We start from the raw sequence: 24,780 nt of genomic DNA, 5'->3' as shown, positions 1-24,780 counted from the left end.
TTGAGGAAGATGAAACAGAAATGGACCCATTTAGATGTGGCGATTCAGTCCAAAGTGAGGATGATTTAGCACTTGTTAAAGGCTAAATTATACAACACAAGAATGCATGAAAGGCAAAAAAGTTACATCTCGCTTCTAAGAATATCAATGAACAGGGCTTTTTTTGTAGAAAAAGCCCAGCAGGGACTCATTTGCATATTAGGCCACACTCCTGATGTCACCATTGTTTTGCACACCCTCTGATGCCAAGCCAACTGGAACTGTGTTCCTGTGTGCTTCTGCTAAAAAAAGCCCTGAAGATGAGCAACTTGCCATTTGATAGAAACCCGTATTAAATCATAAGCTTGTAATTTGTATTGGCCTTGTTTATAAGGCTAGAGTGAGTTCAAACATGTATATTGTACACATACACCCTTTATTAAAAATGGGATTAACAGTGGCTCACTGCTGAATGTATTTTTAGTGGCAATCTTTGCTGCTGAGTAATGTATCAGAAGACCATGAAATTCTGAGTGGAGATTCTGAAAGTAATAGCCAGAGGAAGCTGCTTGATTTCTGTTGACTGAATCAATGCCTAGTGCAGCCAATCCAATCCTATTCCTAGGCTAGAGAATGAGAGTGAAGAGATACAGGTAGGTACGGCTGCCAACCTCTGGGTGGGACTTCCAATTCTCCCAGTGTTATAACTGATCTCTAGAATCTCCAGAATTATATCTGATCTCTCTACATTAGTGGCAGAAAACCAGTCAGGAAGGCAATGGGGCCCTTAGATGACCAAGGGCAAGGGGGGGGGGGGAAAGGATTACTAAAGGATGACAGGGAAATGGCAGAGAAGCTAAATGCATTTTCTGCCTGTCTTCACTGTGGACGGTGAGAAGTGCTTGCCCACTCCAGAGCTGCTGATTTCAGGAGAGGTGTTGAGACATCTGAGTTAGATTGAGGAGACAAGAGAGGAGGTCCTACAACTGATGGGCTAGGGTTGCCAGACTTCATTGTTGTACCAGTGAGGGGATGGGGGACCATTCTGAGAGTTGGTGGGGATGTCATGTGATGTGCATATGTCACCTAGAAGTGACATAGGCACACCGGTGATGTTGGGGGCAATGCTCTGTTTTTTGGGTAAAACTCTGTGGTAAAATTCCCCTCAAACATAGTTTTGCCCCAAAATCAGAATGTCACCCCCTCAACATCACCTCCATCACTTCTGGATGAAGTGAGCACATCACACACAACATCACTGTTTGGGAGGCTGGGAAAATTTCCCCCACTGGTTAACTGGCTGTCAAAAGGCAGAAGCCCATAAAAGTGGGGAATCGGGGCACGGTAACCTTATGATGGACAAATTTAAAATTGACAGATCACGAGGTCCAGATAGCATACATCCAAGTGTTCTGAAAAAAACTCCAATGTGAATTTATAGATCTCCTGACAAAAATATGCAATCTATCATTAAAATCTGCTCAAGATGTGTCTGAGCAAACAGCCCATTTTCCAGCAGGCCATGTTCTCAGGAGAGAAACTAAGGAGGTGAGGCATCTTTGGCAGCAGATGTTCCAGGGTAGCAAGGAGTTCACTGACAACTAGGGGTAGGAAGAAGCTTGCTGAGGCAGATTGAGGTGAAAAGACAGGTCCTACAACTGATGGACAAATTTAAAACTGAAAAATCACAAGGCCTAGATGGCATACATCCAGGAGTTCTGAAATAAATCATATGTGAACTTGTGGATCTCCTGACAAAAATGTGCAATCTATCATTAAAATCTGCCTCTATTCCTGAGGACTGGAAGGTAGCTAACATAAATACCATCTTTTTAAAAAGGTCCCAGAGAAGATCCAGGAAATTACAGGCCAGTTGGTCTAATGTTGATATTGGGTAAATTGGTGGAATCCATTATTAAAGATAGAATTAGTAGGCACATTGATGAACAAAAGCTATTGAGGAAGAATCAGCATGGATTCTGTAAAGGAAGATATTGTTTCACGAACCTGTCAGAGTTCTTTGAGGGGAGTGAACAAACGTGGACAGGGGTGATCCAATACATGTTGTTTATCTAGGCTTCAAGAAAGCTTTTGATAAAGTTCCTCATCAAAAGCTCCTGAGAAAATTCAATAGTCATGGGATAAGAAGACGTCCTCTTGTAGATTAAAAACTGGTTAATTAACAGGAAACAGAGTGAATATAAATGGGCAGTTTTTACAGCTGAGGGTGGTAAGCAGTGGGGTACTGCAGGGCTCAGTACTGGGTCTGGTGCTTTTTAATTAATTCATTATTTGGAGTTGGGAGTAAGCAGTGAAGTGGCTAAGTTTGTAGATGACAAAAAGTTGTTCAGAGTCGTAAGAACCAGGGAGGATTGTGAGGCACTCTAGAGGGATTTGTCAAGGCTGGGCGAATGGGTGTCAATGTAGCAAAGAAGGTTCAACATGGAAAAGTGCAAAGTAATGGACACTGGAGCCAAAAATCCTAACTATAAATGCATTTTGATTGGGTCTAAACTGGTGAATGATCAGGAGAGAGATCTTGGAGTAATAACTTACTGAAAATGTGAATTCAGTGTATGACAGCAATAAAAAAGGCAATTGCTATGCTGAGGAGGAAGGAAATTGAAAACAAATCAGCCAGTAGTAAAACACCCTTGCATAAATCAACAGTGCGACTTCATTTGGAATACTGTGTACAGTTCTGGTTACTGCACCTCAAAAAAGATATTATAGCATTGGAAAAAGTACAGAAAAGAGCAACTAAAATGATTAATGGGATGGAACACTTTCCTAATGAAGAAATGTTAAAGAGGTTAGGGCTCTTAAGCTTGGAGAAATGAGAGCTGAGGGATGACACGGTAGAGGTTTACAAAATTATGCACTGGACAGAACAGGTAGAGAAAGGAGTATTTTTCAATTTTTCTAACAATACGAGAACTTATGGGCACTTACTCAAAGAAATTAATGAGCAGTATGTGTAGAAAAGATAAAACGTAGTACTTCACTGCCACAGGAAGTTGTGGTGGCTACAAACATAGACAGCTTCAAGAGGGGATTGGATAAACATATGGAGCAGAGTCCATCAGTGGCTAATAGCCATAATATATATATGCTCTGTATTCTTGGTGCTTGGGGGGCAACTGTGGGAGGGCTCTTGGAGTGCTGGCCCCACTGATGGACTTCCTGATGGCACCTGAGTTTGGACCACTGTGTGACAGAGTGTTAGATTGGATGGGCCATTGGTCTGATCCAACATGACTTCTCTTATATTCTTATGTTCAGTTTCCCTGGAGAAAATGGCAACTTTAGAAGGCAAACATCAGAGCATTCAATAGATTCTAACTGAAACCCCTGTTCAAATTCCCTACTCCACAGGCACTGCCCCCCAAATATTCTGCAATTTCCCAGACTGGAGATGGCAATCATACGCAGCAGGAAAATAACAAGCTTTGGTGTTTCTTTACCATGGATTGTCATATGAAGCCAAAGGATGTGTGACGTACATATGTGAGTTTTCAATAACCAGATTCTATTTCCCCCTCAATGCCCATACAGAAAGGGTCTTGATCTTGGTTGCAGTCTCTCAGTATTTATGTATTTGTGTCCTCCATTTGTTAGTGTTCTCTACTAGGGTTGCCACTTTGCTGGCAATTCCTGGGAGTGTTTTGGGGGCAGAGTGTGTCAAGGGGAAGTGGCAAGAATGTTGTGATGTCACTTCCAGTTGAGTCAGTGGGAGTGACATCACAGTTCTGTAAAGCTCTAGCATAGGAGTGTCAAATGTCTGGACCACCCTTTAAGCAGGTCCCTGGGGCTCTTTTCTCCCTCCTCCCTCCCTTCCTGTCCTCACTGTTTTAATCTTTGAGGCTGACAAAGTTCCCTTTTCTTTCAGTTCCCTGCCTTTTCTGCCTTGTCTTTGCAGCTGCAGCACAGACAAAGCTTCAAGGAAAACATGGAATGGATTCTTCATCAAAACTGCAGGGTGAACTTGGAGTGGGTTTTCCATTAAGGTCTCTGTGCCCTGATAGATAAGGCCCAGGGACCTTGATGGAAGATCTATTCCACATTTTCCTTGCAGCTTTGTCTGTGTTGCAATGTGTCTCAACAGAGTGGAGATCAGTTTCTTTTAAACGTTCCTATGCAGACAGCTAAAACTCAGGCCTCCTGGAGTGATGTCCTTGCAAATAAAGGGTTGATGCTTTGAGCCAGCTTGTCTCTGCTCAATGGACCTGACCTAGTGATTGCTGTAACCTGGGAACCACAGCCAAAGGAGCATATTACACTGGAGAGCCATTTCATTGTTTTACCAGGCTCAGAGCATTTTATATTTTTAGTTTCTGCCGTGATCCTTGTGCTTTTTGTTGATGTTTTATTTTAAAAATTGCATTGCCAAATCCCACTGTCCCCCACCTTTCCTTTTCCGGTTTGGTGTAGTGGTTAAGTGTGTGGACTCTTATCTGGGAGAACCGGGCTTGATTCCCCACTTCTCCACTTGCACCTGCTGGAATGGCCTTGGGTCAGCCATAGCTCTGGCAGAGGTTGTCCTTGAAAGGGCAGCTGCTGTGAGAGTCATCTCAGCCCCACCCACCTCACAGGGAGTCTGTTGTGGGGGAGGAAGATAAAGGAGATTGTGAGCTGCTCTGAGACTCTGAAATTTGGAGCAGAGGGCAGGATATAAATCCAATATCATTTAAGCTAAATATTGCTAGAATTTTAAGCATGTTTGTATTTTAAATTATAAAGAATATCTTTAATTGTGTTTGTGTCCTTTATAACATTTATATCTCTGCTACTTCATATTACAATTTATGACACACATGGCCTGGCCCCACAAAGTCCCATTTGTGTCAGATCCAGTCCTCCTAACTAATGAGTTTGACACCCCAAAATCTTTATGTAAATACCACAGAGATTGGGGAAATCCCTAGACTATCATGAATGCTGTGACTAGAAGTGATGTCCCAACATCCCTGCAATGTTTGGATCCCTCTGGGGAGAAAAGCAGCCTAAATATGTTCAAAGAAATAAATAGTGTAGGACTGAAGAGGGCAAATTCAGAATAAGTGTTTTTTTTTGGGGGGGGGGGGTGTGGTGGTGGTGGTCAAAATAAAGCCTGAGAAATGTTAAATTGTTCCTCTAGAAATCTAATGTGGCTAAACAAAATGCATTTTCCTCTAGTTTTTCACTTGACACATACTTTGAATAGATTGTGGTTCATGCACTGTTTTTCTTGTTATCCGGCTCATTTTAGGGCACATCCAGATGTTTGTTCTGTGTGCAAATAATGAACAGTGAATGGTGGCAGAATCTTCCCATAAAGCAGTTCCCACGGTTTCACTAGGATTTGCATTACCATACTATGATTTGTTCTCCCTCACTCAGTTTTTAATACATTTCTTATCAGTATTTGCTAACACTGTACCATACTTGTTTAATGTAATTCATTTAAACATCAGCAGATGGGGCCCTTGTTTCCTTTGAAGAATGGTAGGTTAGGCTTGTGCATTGCTCTCTCCAGCGAGAATAAATTTGAGTGTGTGTTGTAGCATTTCAACTTAATACTCTTTTTGTAAGAGAGATGGATTAAAGCCTGGTTCGAGCTCTGCACCCTGAACTGCAGAAGAAAACTCTTCTAAATTTAAATGTTAATCTTATACTTGTAAGTTGTTACTTGCATCTAGTAACCAGGTATTGAACAAAACTTTATTCATCCACCACTTCTACAGTTGTCTAGGTTTAAAAATACAGTTCAAAATTTAATAGTTTGTTTTTCTTCTGTGTGAATCAATCCTATACAATTAATGGAGTGAGTTCATGGGAAGTGCCCACTTCCCCTTTCTACTGGAGTTCCCTCAGTCCTCTGAAAAGTTCCTCTTTAAGTAGAGGACTTCATGAGGGGGAACATGAATGCAGCCAGAGGGAGGAATCAGCAGAAACCAAACCCCTCTTGTGTGAGCTTTTCTGAGCTATGCACAGAGATTTTTTTGAAGACTTCTGCCAATTTCCTTTTCTGACTGTATTGTTTGTGAGGAGTGGACAAGATTTTAGAGCCCCTATGGATTTTCCTGGTAAACCAATGGACCAATACTCCCGCATGAATGATGAGACTGCCTTCTAGAGCAGCTTACTTCAGCCAGTCCAGCCCAGTTTGGTTTTGGAGGGGGGGGGGGAAGAGGCCATTTATGGCTTAAGGAAGGTGCTGTCAACCCAGGCGAGCAATGACCAGCCTAGGGAAGGCAGTTCCCATCCTGAGCAAGACATATGCAGCCCAACAAAGGCAGTTCCTGGTCCAGGTGAGCCATGCTCAGAAAAGGTGGCTCCTGGACCAGGGATGGCAACTCCCAGGCTAGTCATACATACATGCATCCAGCTCAGTGCAGCAAAGATGGCTTTACCTGGGGTTCAGGAGAGCTGTGGGAAGCATCCAGCAAAGCCACATTAAATGCAAGGCTTGCTGGCTCTTTCTGTCTTCTTTATGGGTGTGTGTGTGGACTAGAAGCCAGGTCCCTTGCCCAGGGCCATTTCCCCCCTTCCACTACACACCTATGAGAGTGCCTTCTAGAGCAGCTTTTCTGGAGGTGGTTTTAGCAGGAGAGAGGAAGGCAGGAAAAAAAACACACTTTTGAGAACTTGCTCCATTTGTGATAGTATAGGGTCTGATCTTAGGTTTCAGTTTGATTTTAGTTATTGAGCTGTTTATACCTAATTTTTCTCTCCAAAGCAGTTTATAGCTATATTATTCCGTCTTCCATTTTATCTGCAGAATAACTCTGGAAGATAAGTTTGGCTGAGAATGACTAGACCAAAGTCATTAGCCATGGCAGAGTAGGGATTCCCTGTCCCTAATCCAACATTCTAACCCAGGAGTGTCAGACTCATTTGTTGTGAGGACTGGATCTAACATAAATAGGACTTTGTCAGGCCAGGCCAGGCCATGTGAATCATAAAATATAATGCCAGGTCTCTCTCTTGGCTTGACTTCGCGAACGAAGATTTAAGAAAGGTGCAGTAGTCCACGTCTGCTGCAGGCTCGCTGGTGGCTGACAAGACCAATGCGGGACAGGCAGGTCCGGCCACAGTGGCTGCAGGGAAAAGTCTGATTTGGGATTGGTGCTGTAGCAGTACGATTTTTCCTCAATCTCCTTTTATCCTCAAGACCAGCTATGCGTGCGTTCTCAAAGGAAGAGACAGCCTGGTGGATGGTGTGCCTCCATGCTTTGCGATCTGAGGCTAGGTCAGACCACTGGTGATGGTTAATGCAACAGGTACCAAGGGATTTCTTCAAGGAGTCCTTGTACCTCTTCTTTGGTGCCCCTCTATTTCGATGGCCGGTGGAAAGTTCGCCATACAGGGCAATTTTGGGAAGGTGGTGGTTTTCCATCCTGGAGATATGCTCTGCCCAGCGCAGCTGCGTCTTCAACAGCAGTGCCTCGATGCTTGTAACCTCCGCCCTCTTGAGGACTTCAGTGTTGGTCACAAAGTCACTCCAGTGGATGTTGAGGATGGTGCGAAGACAGCGCTGATGGAAGCGCTCAAGGAGTCGCAGGTGATGACAGTATAAAACCCACGATTCGGAGCCGTAGATGAGGGTTGTCATCACAACTGCTTTGTAAACATTGATCTTTGTGCCTTTTTTCAGATGCTTGTTGCTCCACCTCTTTTATGCAGTCGGCCAAATGCACGGTTTGCCTTTGCCAGTCTATTGTCAATCTCCTTGTCGATCTTGGTGTCTGAGGAGATGATGCACCCCAGGTAGCTGAACTGCTGAACTGTCTTCAAAACTGATTCACCCACAGTGATGTAAGGAGGGTGATAATCTTCCTGGGATGCAGGCTGGTGGAGAACTTCTTCAGACTAACTTCTAGGCCGAATAGCTTGGCAGCCTCTGCAAAGCAGGACGTCATATGCTGCAGAGCTGATACTGAGTGGGAGACAAGTGCAGCATCATCAGCAAACAGTAGCTCTCGGATAAGTTTTTCCATTGTCTTGGAGTGGGCCTTTAGTCGCCTCAGGTTGAACAGGCTGCCATCGGTGCGATACCGGATGTAGACACCATCGTCGTCATCTAAATCTACTGCGGCTCTTTGAACATCATGCTAAAGAAGATCGTAAAGAGAGTTGGCGTGAGAACACAGCCTTGCTTTACACCTGTGCCTATTGGGAAGGGCTCTGAGAGATCTTTGCAGTGTCTGACTTGGCCTCGCTGGTCTTCATGTAGCTGCATGACCATACTGAGGAACCTTGGGGGACATCCTAAACGTTCCAAGATTTGCCACAGGCCGTTCCTGCTAACGGTATCAAAAGCTTTGGTAAGGTCAACAAAAGTCACATATAGACCCTTGTTCTGTTCCCTGCATTTCTCTTGGAGCTGCCTGAGAACAAATACCATGTCGGTGGTGCTCCTGTTAGCCCTGAAGCCACACTGGCTCTCTGGGAGGAGTTCTTCTGCAATGGTGGGCACCAGTCTGTTTAGGAGTATTCTAGCAAGGATTTTGCCTGCGATGGAGAGCAGGGTTATCCTCCGGTAGTTGGAGCAGTCTGACTTTTCCCCTTTGTTCTTATGTAGAGTAATGATGATTGCATCGTGAAAGTCCTGTGGTAGTTTGCCTTGTTCCCAGCAGGTGACAAGTACTTTGTGTATTGTGCTATGTAGTACTATGCCCCCATGCTTCCAGATCTCTCGTGGGATTCCATCAACTCCCGCTGCCTTGCCACTTTTCAGTTGCTTGATGGCTTTAACAGTCTCTTCTAGGGTGGGGATCTCATCCAACTCTGTTTTCACTGGTTGAAGCGGGGTGAGGTGGATTGCTGAATCTTGAACTACGCGATTGGCACTGAAGAGAACCTGAAAATACTCCGACCACCGGTTCAGTATGGATGCCTTGTCTGTGAGGAGCACTTGGCCGTCTGCACTACGCAGGGGACTCTGAGCCTGATATGATGGACCATATACTGCCTTCAGGGCTTCGTAGAACCCTCTTAAATCACCAGTGTCTGCACATAGCTGGGTTCTCTCTGCAAGCTTGGTCCACCAGTTGTTCTGAATGTCTCGAAGCTTGCGCTGAAGGTTGCTACATAGAGCACGAAAGGTTGCTTTTTTCCCGGGACAGGAGGGCTGAGCAAGATGTGCTTGGTAGGCAGATCACTTTTTCGCCAGTAATTCTTGGATCTCTTGATTGTTCTCGTCAAACCAGTCCTTGTTCTTCCTTGTGGAGAACCCGAGGACTTCTTCAGAGGTCAACAGGATGGTAGTTTTTAGGTGTTCCCAGAGTGCTTCTGGAGAAGGATCTGTGAGGCGACTGGGGTCCCCAATTCTTGTCTGGAGTTTTGCCTGGAAGGCAGCTTTAACTTCGGCTGACTGAAGGCTGCCAACATGAAACTTCCTCTGGGGGATACCTCCTCTCCTGGGTGTAGATTTAAAGTGAAGACGGAGATTGCAGTGTACAAGACGATGATCCATATGACATTCTGCACTGGGCATTACTCGAGTGTGCAAGACATCTCAAAGGTCTCTCTGGCGCACCAGAATGTAGTCAATAAGGTGCCAATGCTTGGACCGTGGGTGCATCCAGGTTGTCTTCAGACTGTTCTTCTGCTGGAAGATAGTGTTGGTAATGGTGAGCTGATGCTCCATGCAGAATTCTAGCAGGAGGTGCCCGTTATCATTGCAGTTGCCAATGCCGTGTTTGCCAAGTACTCCTTTCCAGGCTTCCGAGTCTTTACCTACTCTGGCATCGAAGTCGCCAAGGATGATCACCTTGTCCTCTGTAGGGGTCTTCCATACGAGGTTGCGTAGATCAGCATAGAACTTGTTCTTTTCTGCAGGATCTGCTTGAAGGGTTGGGGCATACACACTGAAGAGTGTTGCATGCTGCTTGTTTTGAAGTGGGAGGCGCATAAACATGATGCGATCTGAGTGACCTGTTGGCAGGTTTTCAAGTTTAGAGGCAATGGAGTTCCTGACCATGAAGCCAACGCCAGAAAGGCGGCTCTCAGCCTTTGACTTACCCGACCAGTAGAGGGTATAGCCAGCACTGTGTTCTTGAAGACTACCTTCCTCAGGGAAACGGACCTCACTGAGAGCTGCTATGTCAATATTCAACCTGAGAAATTCGTGGGCAACTAGAGCAGAACGTCGTTCAGGGCGACCACTGTCTACTGTGTCAAGCATGGTTCTGATGTTCCAACATGCAAGCTTTAGTCTTTGCACACTTTGTGAGGCAGGTGCATGCCTTTTCTTTGTTGTTATTTTTTGTCTGCAAGTAAGGATGCCTGTTGACTGCGGCTAGCCAACTGGGGGGGGGGGAGATGAGCTTTGTTTAGGCCACCTTTTCTAGGCCCCTCTCCATACGAAGCAAGCAGTGCTGTCCCTAAATAAGGTTGCTTGGTCGTTCAGGGTGCTGCCGAAAAATGCTTTCATCTCTGGGTCAGCATCAAGCGACCAATACCCTGAACCGCCTACATGCAGGATTGGGACTGCGGCTTCCAGTGGCATCTTCCACCTGCCGTTTCGCCCCTTGCCCATAGCTGCAGGACTTGGTATGTTGTGGGTTGTGGATGTGGATACCCTTCAGGACTGCTCAGAGGAATTTTTAGGTGAAGCGCAGTGTGCGCAGTACTGGCTCCACCCTTTCACCCTTTCGCCATGGCCCAGTAAGCCGGGACGCCAGCAGCGAGTCCTCCAGGTGTTACATTAACAGTCCTCCATGTTACATTAACTAGCTCTGTCTGCCCGGGCTTGATGTTAGAGTTTTCCTTCTCTTGGCTGGCGAGGTTGGTGAGCCCAGGCTGCCCATCCAGTTATACCGCCGGATATTCGGTCGCACCATGACGTGGCAAACTCTGTGAAAAACGGGGGGGACCAGCGAGAAGGTGTTTCCACGGATGCAGTAATGTAGGAGAGGCCATTGCAGTGGCCATCTGCCAGGCATAGCCAGACAGTGACCACGCAGCGTTCACTACACCGGGAAAGGATAGGCGATGTATTGCGCATGCACTTTCCCTGGGGGGGCAGGACACCTGGAGGGAGCCCACCCCCCCACCTCCCCCAATGCCAGGTAGCAGAGATGTAAACCTTATAAAGGACACAGGCAAGCACACCCAGAGGCTTCCCACTCAGGCACACCTGCAGGTGACTCCTGGCCAGGCTTTGTCCTTCACAGTAGCTGTACCAGTACATGACTGCCTTCATTCACCTCCAGCCTGGCTCCCCTGCTTCTCCTTCATGCACCGAAATCCAGCCAGCTGGGGTAGCCATGGGGTAGCCACAGAGTGGGTAGGTCAGGTGGGCACAAGGGATTTGGGTGCATGCCCACCTCACTGTCAGAGTCCCAGGAGAGCTGACTATCCCCACTTCATCTGAGCAGGTGGCCCACAGCCAGTCCCAGGTGCTGAGGAGCCCACCAGCTGATGGATTGCAGGGTCAGCAAGAGAAGCAAGCAAAGAAGCCCTACCCTCTGCTTCCTGTACTCAGTGGCAGCTCAGAAGGGCAAGGACGGGCAGGGAAGGGAGTGAAGAGGGAAATAAGAGAACTGCACTTGCAGGCTGGATTAAATCCCTGGATGGGCCAGTTCTGGCCCATGGGCCATAGTTTCGACACCCCTGCTCTAACTACTACATAATGCCAAAAAGGTAAAGATAGTCCCCTGTGCAAGCACCAGTCGTTTCCGACTCTTGGGTGACGTTGCTTTCACAACATTTTCACAGCAGACTTTTTATGGGGTGGTTTGCCATTGCCTTCCCCAGTCATCTACACTTCCCCCCCCAGCAAGCTGGGTACTCGTTTTACCGACCTCGGAAGGATGGAAGACTGAGTCAATCTGAGCTGGCTACCTGAAACCAGCTTCCGCTGGGATCAAACTCAGGTCGTGAGCAGAGAGTTCAGACTGAAGTACTGCAGCTTTACAATCAATTGCTCATGATAACTCTACAAAGAGAAAAATAATCAAACGCTGTTATAGGAGTGTTGCCAGCTTACAACCTAAAAACATCCATTCATCAGTAAATTCTCTAATGCAGCAGCAATAAAAGCATCTTTCCTACCTGTTGCATGATATAAATTCTGGGAAAAACTGGAGACCAGTGATTTAGAAAATGGCAGGTTCTGGGATTAGTAGAGGCAATAGAAAATGAAAGGAGAGAAACCAGAGAAGGAAGTCAAGCAGGGATGAAACTATGGATCCATTTACATGTAAAACAAGGAACCTATGGTGGATGTAAAATGGAACAGGAAGTGAAGGAAAGAAATTGATGAATGACCTAAAGCTGCAATAATGGAAAATTCTGGCAATAGAACTCTGGACAGAAATAAGAGAATTGAGATGGGCACAAAGAGTCATGGGAGTTTTCTGAAGGCATATGATAATTTTTCTCATTTCATATACTAAGCAAGTCTTACCTTGCAAGGTGTTTGGCTAGGAAATGGCTGGGAGCCACATGCAAGTAGCTCTTTGGAAAAAAAGTGGGGTGCAAATGAAGTAAATAAATACTATATTGTAAAAGGTGGGCATGTGGATGGCAGGCAAAAAGAAGGATATAATATTTAGACAGGAGAAAAGATGACTATTTGATTGTTTGGGATGTCTTTGCTGGAACTGCCACTTTGCATTGAGTGAACTTGCTATTTGGATACATCCTGAAGAACAGAGTTTGACACAGTGCCTCATAAACCATAAATATTGTTATGAAGCTGATAGATCAAAATGGATCTTTCCATCCCTTTCTAATATGTCATGCCAACAATATTGCCTCTTGGATAGCTAAAATACTGTACGTATGATAAACACATGCATGAGAGCACACATTGCACATTTGTTATGGCTAACTTTAAAAGAGATGTAATTTAGAGTAATACAATTTAATATATTAAGAAATTAGATATTATTACAAATATGAGGGCTCACTTATTGAAAGTGACACTTTTGTCAACCCTGTTGCTTAGTATAAAATGTGAAGCCTCAAGCATGCAAAAAGCATTCCAAGTGATGAATTTTATAACATGCATAGGTTTCTTCAGTGTAACTTAACTGATAAGAATTCTTAACTGATAAGAATTCCAGCATACCAAACTACATATATGCAAATATTTTGTAAGCCTGCTGTCTGCTTATAATGTCTACTTATAATGTGCCAACGAGCATGTGGGTTCATTTTCTTTTAGTTTGCTTTAGTGTGTCCTCTGGCACACTACAACTATGAGGTGAGTGAGGATTCATATATATTACCTTGCTTCAACTACCAGTATTTACACTTAATGGTAAAACACACTTTTTACTTCTAGCCTGGTAATCAAATTTACACTAGCGGTAGGATTGACAGGTGCTAAGACCAAAGGATAACAAAAGCCATTTCTGAAAAAGTCTGTTAGAAGATTTAATGTTTTAGAAGATGATATGAATATTTAACTGGACATTTTTAATGGGAGGTGCACCTTCTTATTGCTTTCTTTAGTAGAACAAAATAGGAGTCGAGTTGCACCTTTAAGACGAACAAAGTTTTATTCAGAATGTATGCTTTCGTGTGCTCTAAGCACACTTCATCAGACGAGGAATCCGGTACAGTGAGCAGAGCTGGATATAGCTGGTAGGTTTAGAATGCAAAATGGTACAAATTTAAGATCCAATGATAGAATAGTAAAATTAACAAATTGAGCAAACCTTTGAGCTGGGTAACATGAGCATGAGAAACCAATAAAACAGTAACATGTCAAAATGTGAGAGTGTCTGTTAATCACTCTATTGTTATAAACCTGGGCCAAAACGAAGGCATTTCTTTCTCAGAAGTTTTCCCCATCCAACTAATTTACCTTTTAACATGAAACATACATATAGTTTGCCATTAGAAGAAAAATACATTAAAATATAATGAAAGATGGGTTTAGTATATGTAATGAGAAAAACAGCCAATATCCCTATTTGAGTATGCCAATACAGCTAAAAGAGAAATACATGGGATAGTGATGTTCTTGTCCACCTAATTTACTTTTTAACATGTAAACATCATTCTAGTTTGCCATTAGAAAAAAGGAAAAAAGAATACAATAAAATATAGTGAAAATGGGTTAAGTATATGTAATGAGATACAGCCAATATCCCTATTTTGTGTATGTCAATACAAAAAATTATTCTGATACACTATTCTAAAAGAGAAATACATTGGAATACTGTGGATGTATAATTATACTCAGTGACAGCAGGTTTAGCATATGTAATGAGATAAAAACCCAATATCCCTGTTCAGTCCTGGGGGGGGGGGGTGTTTGTTCCAAGTTTCATAATAATTTGTAATTCAGCAATTTCTCTCTCTATTCTGTTCTTGAAGATCCTTTGTAGTAACACAACTACTTTGAGGTCACCCACTGAATGCTCTGGAAGGTTAAAGTGTTCTCCCCCTGGTCATTATTGTTCACTGAAGATGATAGAATAACGAAACCAAAGTAGTGCACCCAGAAGATTGTACCTCCTCTTCCTCCATATTTCCATTCCTGTCACCAGATCAAAGGCTTCTTTCTTCACACAGCTCTTCTTCTGTCTTCCTCTTCTCTTTTATTGTCTCAACCAATAAATTTCTTCACTCTTTCTTACCGTGATTAAATTTTACACACTACATTCCCTCTGACTAGGGCTGCCAAGCCCCTGGTCCGGGCGGGGGTCCCTCTGTCCAGGGGGTTCCCACATTGGGCCAGCGGGGTGAACCTCCCCCAACATCGCTGGCATGATGACATCACCCGGAAGTGAAGTCATTGCATCATCACTGGTGTGGCGGCCACTCTAGGCATTTCTGGGAAAACTCTATGGTTTTCCCGGACGCTCTAGCCATTTGGGAGGGAAAAGTCTATGGTACATAGAGTTTCCCCCTCCCAAATGGCTAGAGTGTCCAGGAAAACCATAGAGTTTCCCCGAAAATGCCTAGAGAGGCTGTTTGCGATGTTGTAGGTGCGATGATGTCACTTCCAAAGGTGTTCCTGCACCAAAAAAAAGCTCTGAGACTCTCCCTTCTCTCTCTCTATAAACTTCCCACAAAAGATCTGAGCTGTTTTTCTACAGCTAGTAAGAATGCAGGATCATAAGAAGATCCCTCCTGGATTTGACAAAAGTCTATCTGGTCCAATAGTCTTTTTTTCCAATATAGGCCATCCAGGTGCCTCTAGGAAATCTACAAGTAAGGTTGCCAACTACCTGAAAAAAACTGTACCTTGCTTAGTGGCTTAATGGAATGCTATTTAATGATGTTGTTTACCTTTATGCTGTGTCAAGCTTCAGCAGCCCATTTCCACATATTAATCTTCTGTTAAAGGGACAGGATATTCTTTTCCAGACCTACTGGAAACACTACCTACAAACAGGACATAAAGGCCTCTCCTAATGTTTGTTTCTTCAGGAACTGTATTCTAGGAGCGCACATATTTAAAAAAAATCAGATTAATATTGGATCCAGATTTGGGGAGAACATGATTTTCAATATCCTGAATTTTCAAGACTTTCCCTAATATTTTGAGATTTTTTCCCCAGATGTTTTAGGGAGGTCCCAAAATCTAGGACAATTTTAGAAGAAGAGTTGGTTTTTATTCCCCACTTTTCTCTACCCTGAAGAGTCTTTTAGTGGCTTACAATCTTATTCCCTCTCCCAAACAGGCACCTTGTGGGTCTGAATGATGTCTGAGATAACTATTTATTTGCCCAAATACATCCAGCAGGCTTCATGTGGAGGAAGAAGAATTGCAGATTTATACCCCGCCCTTCTCTCTGAATCAGAGACTCAGAGCGGCTTACAATCTCCTATATCTTCTCTCCCCACAACAGACACCCTATGAGGTGGGTGGGGCTGAGGGGGCTCTCACAGCAGCTGCCTATTCAAGCTCAAGTCCTGCAATAGCTATGGCTAACCCAAGGCCATTCCAGCAGCTGTAAGTGGAGGAGTGGGGAATCAAACCTGATTCTCCCAGATAAGAGTCCACACACTTAACCACTACCCCAAACTGGAGTGGGGAATCAAACCCTGTTCTCCAAATTAGAGTCCACTGTTCTTAACCCCTGCACCACACTGGCTTTTAGCAACTGTCCCTGCCATTCCCCCAGTCCCAGAGACAGCAATAGCAGGGAGGGAGGGAGAAAGAGAAAACTGGTCTCTCCCAATGGCTGTTTGTCAGTGTCTCCCTCTCTTTACATTTTGAAAGGCTGTTATTTCCTATGAAAAGACTCAGCTTCTGGAATTGGAGGTCAGATCTACCCCTGGTAGAAAATAATGGCACTTTAAAATTTAAAGGGATTGGAGGAGCCAACTATCTGCTGATCTAGTAGACTTGGCCTTGGAGATGAGGTCTGTGGCCCATAGGAAACAATGGAATCATTATTTTGTACAGACACGAGAGAGGCCAAGTCTACTGTCTATAGGAAACAATGGGCCCCTTTTATTTCCTATCAGTGATAGAGAGGCCAGGTCTTCCCATAGAAAATAATGGCTGTTTAAAATTTAAAGCAAGGCAGATGCTTTAAATTTAAAGCAAGGCAAACAACTCTCTGGTAGATGACATTTCTCTTTCTAACTCTTGTCTTCTGGTCCCCCAAACACTCTCGAAATTCCAGGATATACATATTTGTTACTCCCAGAACCTGGGAATATTTTATGTAATTTTGAATATCCCCAAGCTGACTCAAAAATATTATTTTCCAGTTATTTTTTTTAACTTCACTTATATCTGAGTGCAGACTCCTAACATTCTGCCTCTGAACCTGGAAGTTAGGTATTATGGCTAATACATGCTGATAATTCTATAACCTGGAAGTTAGGTATTATGGCTAATACATGCTGATAATTTTACCTTCTATGATTAGAAGTGGGCACGAATTGGCTCATGAACTAAATTTTGTGACAAAATTTGGCCAGTTCATGTTTTGGGAAGTCATGTTCATGACTTTCCATGAACAAACTTTCCATGAACTTCCAAGCTGCTTACAGAGGTTCATGCTGGTTCAAATGGAAAAATTCCCAGACCATCTTCACTCAATTAAAATGTTTACAGAACTTCAAAATAAGAATTTGGAGGGCAGGTAGAGGAGTATCCAGGGAAGGTCCCCTGTGACTTTGATGTTTTTAGCTTGCACAGGATCCATTCTATGCACTCTTGAACCCAGGTCATTTTGGTTCAGGAGGTTCAGGACAAGAGTGTATAGCAAGGGTGGCCAACGGTAGTCTCCAGATATTTTTTGCCTACAACTCCCATCAGCCCCAGCCATCAACCATGCTGGTTGGGGCTGATGGGAGTTGTAGGCAAAAAACATCTGGAGAACTACCGTTGGCCACCTCTGGTGTATAGAACAAATCTTGTGCAAGTTAGAGACACCAAACTCACAGCAGACCTTCCCCAGATGTTCCTCTACATGCCCTCTAAGTTTGGTGTCTCAAGTTTGCACAGGATCTGTTCTATACACTCCTGAACCTGCGCCTATTAAAATGACCACCTGTCAGCTGTCATTTTGACAGGTGCAGGTTCAGAAGGTCCAGGACTATATAGAGTGGATCCTGTGCAATGACCATCATTTCCCCAGAAAACACTTTTTTGGGAGCCTCTTCTTTGGGGGGCTGTAACTTGCATCCCATACATCCAATCCTTCCCAAATTTGGAACACAGGTAGTGGAGATTCCCTGTGAGTTTAGTGTCTCTAGTATGCTATGGAGGCCATTCTGCCACCTCACAAACTGAACTGGTTTGTGTGGTGTCTAAAATTCATATGTCCAAAGTGAATATACATGTCATAAATCACAAACTGAACTGGATTTTAATGGTTCATGCCCATCCCTATCCATGATTGTATCTTAAGGCCACCCAATTCAGTGACCATCACAACATTTTGTGCCAGTGAATTCAATAAATTTTCATCAGATAAAATTTTGGACCTGTTTTGAAATTGCTGCACAAGTTCATTGACTAATCCTGAGTTCCAGTATCATGACAGAGGAAGACAAATTGTGTTGCCTACATGCTTGTGCTTGTTCATAGCTTTGTGTTGGAACAACCAGAAAAACAAAAAAAATGTAGAGAGGAAGAGATTAGGGGACAAAATTCTGGAGGGTCTTTGTGTGGGTTGGGTTAATTTTGTGTGGTATGAAGGAAACCCAAAATGAATTCTTGGTGGCTCTGAGCAGCCCTGACATGGCATTCATAGGGATGAACATGAACCAAGCCATGAAGCAAAATTCCTCACAAATTTTGTCCTGTTTATGGTTTTTAAGTCAAGTTCATTGCATGATCTTTCCATGAACTTTGAAGGTGTTTATTGAGGTTTGTGCTGGTTTGTGAATTGAGACATTCACAGACAGACTGTCTCCACTCAATCAAAATGTTAACTGAACTTCAAAGCAACAATTTGGAGGGCTTGTAGAGGAGCATCTGGGATGGCCCCCTGTGACTTTGATGTCTCTAGCTTGCACAGGATCTGTTCCAGGGCTTTTTTTCTGGAGGAACATGGTGGAATGGAGTTCCAGAATCCCTTTGTGGAAACAAAAGTATAAAAAATGTTTAAAAGTTCATGAGGGGGAGCCATGTGTTTCTCCATTTCCCCCTTGAGAGTTCTGGCACCTCTTTTTCCAGAAAAAAGCATTTATCTGTTCTGTACACTCCTGAACTTCAGTTATTTTGACAGGTGCAGGTTCAGGAGAATATAGGACAGATCCTTTGCAAGCTGTAGACATCAAATTTAGAGAGCATGTAGAGGAGCATCCAGAGGAGGTCCCTTGTGAGTTTGTTGTCTCTAGCTTGCCAAGGATCTGTTTTATATTCTTCTGAACCTGCACCATTCTATACACTCCTGAACCTGAAGCTATACTTGTCAAAATGACAAGTATAGGTTCAGGAGTGTCTAGAACCAGTCTTGTACAAGCTAGAGACATCAATCTTGCAGAGGTTCTACAGATTACTCTCCTCTACCCACACTCCATATTTGTTGAATATTGGATTTACAGGACCTGAGTTATGCCCTTCCTCCCAAAAAAGGTTCCCCCAGAAAAGTGTGCTCATTTCCCCAGGTAGTTATTTCCCCAGAAAGTACTTTCCTGTGGGGTCCATAACTTGGATCCCATAATCCTCAACAAACTTGAAATGCAAGTACAGGATGGTCAGCCACAGAACCTCTGCAAGTTTGATTTCTCTAGCATACTGGACAGCTGTTCTACTCCTCATGAACCTCACTGGCCATAAGGCAGCTAAAAATTCACGACAGTCCATGGTTCGCAAATGGGGGACATGCAAATCATGACCGAAACCTTATTTTCCTTGTTCATGTCAATTTCTAGCCATTTAGCCTACAAGAGATAGGACAGCTCTAGCTGATGTATCTCCAAGTTTATTAGTTGTGAACTGAACTAAAGTTACAGAAGCACAAAGGAAGATGAGTGGGAAAGTAACGAAACCATTACATTTTAAGCACATAAGAAAATGAGTGAATTTAAGCCCAAGTCTTTAAACTGCTAGACATCTCTCCAGTGTCCATGAGCACCTGGGTTTCTCATTGCAGACTATGGCAGATGGAATGTCATGAGAACATTAGAAGCTTTCTGCTTCTGTAGCTGACAATTAGTTTGTGCCCATAAAGCTGCATCACTGGATCACAGTCTTTGTGCTGCATGATATGGCTCTGAAACTCTGAATATCAAACATGTTATTTTTCTAATCTTAACCACAAGAGTTCTAAATGAGTAATGTTCAGGGTTCTACAATGTTGTTTTAAATTAATAGATATCTATTTACATCCTTAACTCTATCTTAATGAAGATTTTTGTCTGGGAATACAAGCAGCTGTTGGAAATACTCTTCCATCTATCATCTTAAATCTTTTATTAAATTTGCACCTGGCAATGCAGCTATAGTTAAAAGTCTGTTCATTATGAAGCCCATATTTGGGATGTTTCTAGCTATCATTTCAAATCTTATCAGACTGAAACTCTGCCAGCACACGATTTTTTTTACTAAATCAAAGCAAACAACATTAAACTTTTTTTCCCTCCCTAGCAATAATAAACACTTCCATCACATTAAAATTAGGAAATATAGGGAAGATTAATTACAAAAATTAAATATGAGGCTGAATGTTTGTCTCTAATGGTGACTCACAAACAGTACTTAGAACTTCTCAGCCAGTCTCCTAAACTTTGCAGTCAGGTTTTCAGGCTTCCAAGATTGGAGATCGGGATCAGTAAGTCACAAGGGCCTAATGAGACATGAAGTTTCCAGGTTAGGAAGTGAGAATGAAAGCTAAATTCTGACTAATGGAACAGACATGCTTCATTATATAATGAAGCATGCAAAATAATAGTCTTGAACCCAGTTTCCATGATTGCATGAGCTGCAAATTTGCTTCTTTGTAATAGGCTTCATATCATACTTGTACTATATGGGTCTTAAGTATCATATAGGTGGTCTAGATCACATAGGTGTTTCCCTGTGGGCAATAGTTTTTCAGAAGTAACCACATTACAAAATTAATATATGAATTAGACATCATTTAAGAAGATGTTTTTAACTAATGGTCTATAAGGGCTATGTATGAAAGTCTGTAAATCACGAGGTTTAGACATTCATGCAGTTCTGAGCCACTGAATATTTCAGTGAGGGCTATCAACCTCCAGGAATCAAAATTGATCTCCAGACTACATATATCAGTTCCTCTGTAGAAAATGGCTGGTTTGGAAGGTGGACTAAATGCCTCTGAAATGCCTCTGAAAATGACTTTAGCCCTTGTACATGTTCACAGAAGCATAGAATCATAGAGCTGAAAGCGACCTCCAGATTTATCTAGTCCAACCCCCTGCACAATGCAGGAAATTTACATATACCTCCCCCACATGCATACATCCGCAGTGACCCTTGCTCCATGCCCAGAAGTTAACAAATAGCTCAAGGATACTGATGAAGTTTATGCTTGATGTGATTGTTGGAGGCTACTGTGTTCCATTTGAAAGAAACTTGGATGAGACACTAATTGAAAGTACGGAGTTCTTGAGGAAGACATGAAGCTGCGTATATTCGAATAGCAAGTCAGGCTCAGGGATCCTTCTCTCCTATTTGGAAGCTTGTTTCTTGTTCAAGAGAAGTCCCATTGGCTAGTGAAAGAAAGGAAGTGAAAAGCACTCTCTATGGGACTATATTTGTAGAATACCTGTTTTTGGACTGAAAAGATTTTTCACCATTCATGGGTTGTACTTTATTTATATTGTTTTACTGTTCTGCACTGCAATATACTTATATACAGTATATATTTGTTGTAAATTGCATGGTCTTTTCATTGTTTTTGTCTAGCTTGGAGACTGTGGTGCCTTGTGTTTTGTTAGCCCCTGCCCAGAAGATGGCAAAAACCTCTGGGATCCCTTGGCAAAGTGGTCTGGAGAAAAACTGCTGACTGACCCCAAAGTGGTGATCATCATTTCCCTGGGCGTGTAAGAAAGGGCCACAAGAACTAAGCACTAATGCAACCCTTCCTGCCCCCCTTCTCATGATCTACCTCACAGAATCAGCATTGCTGTCAGATGACTGTCTAGCCTCTGTTTAAAAATCTCAAAAGAAGAAGAGCTCACCACCTACTAAGGAAGCCTATTCCACTGAGGAATCACTCTGTCAGGAAGTTCTTCCTAATGTTTAGCCAGAAATTTTTTTGATTTAATTTGGTTTTGGTCCATCCTTGGGGCAACTGAAAACAATTCTGAACCATCCTCTATATGATAGACCTTCAAGTACTTAATTATGGTTATCTTATCTCCTCTCAGTCGTCTCCTTTCCAGGCTAAACATACCCAGCTCCTTCAACCTTTCCTCATAGGACTTCATCTGCACACCCCTCCACAACCTTTGTTACCCTGCTCTGTGCATGTTCCAGCTTGCTTATATCCTTCTTAAATTGTGGTGCCCCAAACTGAACACAATACTCTAGGTGAGGTCTAACCAGAGCAGAGTAAAGTGACACCATCATTTCACTTGATCTGGACACTATACTTCTGTTGATACAGCCCAAAATCACATTTGGCTTTTTAGTCACCACATCACACTGCTGACTCGTGTTCAGTGTATGGTCTACTAAGACCTTGTTGTCAGGACTTAGTTTCCCTCAGTCTTGCATTCCATTTGTGTAAAGAAAGATTCCTTGTGTAAAGAAAGGGATCCTGGCAGGAAAGGAGGAAAAACAAACATACAAATATTGTTTTCTTCCGTCTTATCTGTAAGGCAGAATTTTAATGGCGCATAAAAGTGTGCTTTATCCTATCCATCTGCAGTATGGAAGAAAGGATTTCCTAAATGAGCAGTCCAATTTGAGTGAGTTTTATAAAGCTGGTTGCGCAAACCCCCCCCCCCCCACCTAGATCTGAAAATGTGTTTTTTCCTCAGACCAATACAACCAATAAAGTAACTTTATTTGATGCAATGTATCCAAAGAACAGCTTTGGATACATGCAGGGGTGGGATTCTAGCAGGAGCTCCTTTGCATATTAGGACACCCCCCCACCACAAGATGTAGCCTTGTAAGCTCTTGGAGGATTGGCTGCATCAGGGATGTGTGGCATAATATGCAAAGGAGCTCCTGCTAGAATTCCTCCCCTGAACACATGTTTTCGTCTGAAGCAATAGAACAAAGTTAGAGTCCAGCGGCACCTTTAAGATGAACAAGGTTTTATTCAATGTGTGCATGAAAGTGTAAACCATGAATAAAACTTTGTTGGTCTTAAAGGTGCCACTAGACTCTAAATTTGGACACACATTATTGATGAATAATGATGAAGTTGAAAAGAGAAATGACTCATGTTTCCTGTTCATTTTTCCTTGTAATGGCCAAAGTGGAAATTCCTTGTATCTCCCAGTGATGCAAGAGGTGGCTGGAATATCCTATTGTGTTAGGAGATGCATTTGTTTCCTTCATGTGTTTCACAGAAACACGGAGAGCAGGAAACATCAGCCACTTGTGATTCTTGTTTCTCCCCACATTGCATCACATCCAAAGCCACTCTAAATGATGCCTCAGTGAAATAAAAGGAAATTCCTTAGTACTAAGTCTCTGGACTGATTGACTAGTTCAGCAGAACTCTGTTCCTTATGTTAGATTGCCTTTTTATTGTAATAACACAACAACACACTTGTTAATATATATAAAATACCCTTTAGTGTGACCCATCTTTTGCTCATTTTATATGTGTCAATCAACGTAGTTGCTTGTATATGTATTATGGTTATATCCACCATTTATGTGAAGTTTGTGAATGATTTTGGAGAGAAGTTTATAGTTTGGATGAACAGTCATGGGTGTACATTAATGGCAGCATTTGGAGATATCTGGCCAAGAATGATTGACAATGTCTGTAACTACTTATTATGTCAAGGCTTCAGCACACCGATTGATGGGAAATGATGTATAATAAATTAGAATGATCACACATCATTTCCCATCGATTGAAATGCCAAATCTTTTGATGGAGTAATGAGTTATGGCCAATACCACTCACTGTCTTAGTGGGAGATTGATTGCTTATCCTTTCATCAATGTGATCAAACTAAGGAAGCCAAAGTGCTTGCATTGTCACAAGTGGTGCTCTACTTCTGGGATAGAGATGAAGTAATACTACTGAAATAAGGGCTGTCTCTACTACCTCCTGGAATGATTTTATTTTGACAACATTTCTCTGTGAGGACCAATGCTACTTCCACCCCATTCTTACAGTTTGCCATGTCACTTTGCATCTTCTTTCCACTTAGAAACTACTTGCTCAGTGGTGTTTGTAGGACTAAGACTCAACACATGTAACTGATGATTTGTCTTATCCATGCAATTGATGATTTGTCTCTGGTTGCCACCCATAGTATGCAATATATAACAAGTTGTAGCACTAAAAGAGTTTCTTGTTCTCTAGGATAAACCTCTGAAATGATTATATGCAGATTGTGAAATGCAGGATGGGATCTGAATTTTTCCTTGCTTAACATTTGAACCTTAAGAATTCAACGGAAGTCTACCAAGTGTTATACCTTAGAAAGCAGCAAGGTATATGGCCTACTATATGTTGGACAGCATCATACTAAGATTGTATGAAATGCGGCAGTAGAATGTCCCCCAGCATACTAAAGACAGCAAACTTATAAGGGATCTCAGGCTGACTCTCCTCTACCTATCTGGTGAGGAATGGATTTATGAGATCCAAGTTACAGCTCCCCAAAGAAGGTTTCCCCAGGAAAGTGCTTTCTGGGGAAATGACAGGTGGTCATTTTCCCAAAAGCACTTTCCTGGGGCACCTTCTTTGGGGGCCATAATTTGGACCTCCCTGTTTAATTTTCACCAAACTTGGTAAGCAGATAGAGAAGAGTCAGTTGGAGATTCCCTGCAAGTGCCTGGTGGGGGGCATTCTGCCTCATCACAAAGTTAACAAACGAGTTGAGTTTGTATGAGGTCATTCTAGTTTGGTTCAGTTCATATGCCCTACATGAACCATTAACTGAACTGCATTTTCCTGGTCTGTGGCCATCCCTTTTCCTTGGTCATTTTGACAAGTGCAGGTTCAGGAGCTTCGGGAGCATATAGAATAACACCTGTGTAAGCTAGAGACAGGGTTTTTTTTGGAGCAGGAACGCACAGGAACGGAGTTCCGGCTTTCTTGGTGTCAGCAGGTGTGACCTAATATGCAAATGAGTTCCTGATGGACTTTTTCTGCAAAAAGCCCTGTGTGAAACAATGGTGACATCAAGGGATGTGGCCTAATATGCAAATGAATTCCTGTTGAGCTTTTTCTACAAAAAAAGCCCTGGCTAGAGACACTTCACAGCAGACCTCTTTCA

Source organism: Heteronotia binoei, chromosome 2 (genome assembly GCF_032191835.1).
Source record: "Heteronotia binoei isolate CCM8104 ecotype False Entrance Well chromosome 2, APGP_CSIRO_Hbin_v1, whole genome shotgun sequence".
Classification (NCBI taxonomy): Eukaryota; Metazoa; Chordata; class Lepidosauria; order Squamata; family Gekkonidae; genus Heteronotia; species Heteronotia binoei.
This window is presented reverse-complemented; position numbering follows the sequence as displayed.